The sequence below is a fragment of the Elephantulus edwardii genome, unplaced genomic scaffold, assembly GCF_000299155.1.
Source record: "Elephantulus edwardii isolate Elephantulus edwardi_28Jun2011 unplaced genomic scaffold, EleEdw1.0 scaffold00008, whole genome shotgun sequence".
Taxonomy (NCBI): Eukaryota; Metazoa; Chordata; class Mammalia; order Macroscelidea; family Macroscelididae; genus Elephantulus; species Elephantulus edwardii.
The window spans coordinates 14,125,943-14,127,877 of NW_006399758.1; positions in this window are offsets into that span (position 1 = coordinate 14,125,943).

Genomic DNA, 1,935 nt, shown 5'->3' on the forward strand with positions numbered 1-1,935 from the left:
GAAGTGATTATCATTTGCCCGTTTGAAAAGTTTTGTTTTTCAGAATATAATTTTTAATAATATTCCACTATTGTCAATTTAATTTTTGCTAGTTCTGTTGTGATATCACCTCTTTAATTCCTTTAGCTATTTGTGTCTTTTCTTTCTTTTCTTTCATTAAGTTTGTCAATGGTTTATTTTACTGATCTTTTTGAAGAACCACCCCCTGTTCTTATCGATGGTTTCAGTGGTTTTTCTAGTTTTTATTCCATTGATTTCAGCTCATGTCCTTTTAATTTTCTTTTTGCTAGAGGCTGTGAGATTAGATTCTTCTTTTTATGTTTGATGGAGGTGTTAATTTAGGTTATTAAGTTTGCTTATTTCTTCCTTTTTTTATGTCCTTGTCTATTGCTTTGAATCTTCTGAGGTTCTGAAGCCTTCTGAGGATGGCTTAGCTATATCATGGAGGATTTGATATACTTTATTTTTATTTTAATTGGTTACAAGGAATTACTTTATTTCTTCTATAACCCAGTTGTGATCTAGCAGAGTGTCAGTTTCCATATGGGTGGTTTTTTATCCTTTATCCTCTTTCTGCTAATTTCTATTTTTATGGCACTGTGGTCTGAAAAGATACTTCATATTATTTCAATATTTTTAATTTGTTGAGGCTTTCAGTGGATTCCATTTGTTTGGTATATTTTTTCCCCCAGCCTTTGACTTTTAGTGTATCTTTTCCCTCATTTCACGGATGCAACTCTTGTAGGAAATATATTGATGGGCTTTGTTGTTTTATACATTCTGCTACTCTTTTTCTCTTAATTGGTGCATGAAGTAATTAACATTAAGTATGGTTATTGACAGATCAGGTTTTATTCCTGTCATTTTGCTGTGCTTCTTTATCTGTTGTTTCTGGTCCATCTGCTCCCCTTTGGTGTCTCTTTGTGAAGAACTTCCCTTAGTATTTTGTCTAGAATTGGCCCTATTTTTACAAATGCTTTAAGTTCCTGCTTTTCTGCAAATGACCTAATTTCACTTTCATATTTATGATGTTGGTGAAGTGTATTGAATATGTTATTCAATATAAGAACAAACAAATCTCTCTTAGAAGAAAGCAAGTCAGAGTGATCCTCAAAAGTCAGATGGTGAGACTTTGTCTCACAGACTTTGGACATGTTATCTGGATGGGCCAGTGGCTGGAGAAAAGCACAATGCTTGGAAAAGTAGGTCAGTGAAAAAGTGGAAGACCCTCAATGAAATGAACCTAACAACTATTATTAATTCTCTTATTTATTTTCCTGGATTACAGAATCCTTCAGCTACAGTTAATTTAAGACTAGATATCCTTATTACACAATGTTTGTTTTATACCTGGTAGGTAGTGTAGTAAGTTAAGTGCTGAGCTGCTAACTGAAAAGTTGGTGGTTCAAACCTCTTGGATACTAAATCAGTGAAAGATGAGCCTTTCTAGTCTCATAAAGATTGACAGTGTCTGAAACCCTATGGGGCATTTACTTTGTCCTATAGGGTTACCATGAGTCAGAACTGATTAGACCTCAGTGGGTGTTGTGAATGGATCTACACTCTAAATCCATTTAAATCAGGAGTAGTGTATGACTGCCCCTCAATGGAGTTTCTAGAGACTTATGTGGCATTGACTCAGAACTGATTCATAGCTGGCCCTCTAGTGAGTTTTTTTTTTTTGTTTGTTTTTGTTTTTTGTTTGTTTGGGTTTTTTTTTTATAAAATAGAAATTTATTTTAAAAAAATAACAAAAACAGAAGGGCAGCAGTTTGGATCCACCAACTGCTTCTTGGGAGAAACATTGATAGTCTTCTCTCATAAAGATTTTTAGCCTCAGAAACCTAATGGAGAATCTCTGATTTAAAATCTACTTGACACTGAGGTTTTGGTTTTGCAATAATCTGTTATCTTATACTCCACATCCAACTATAG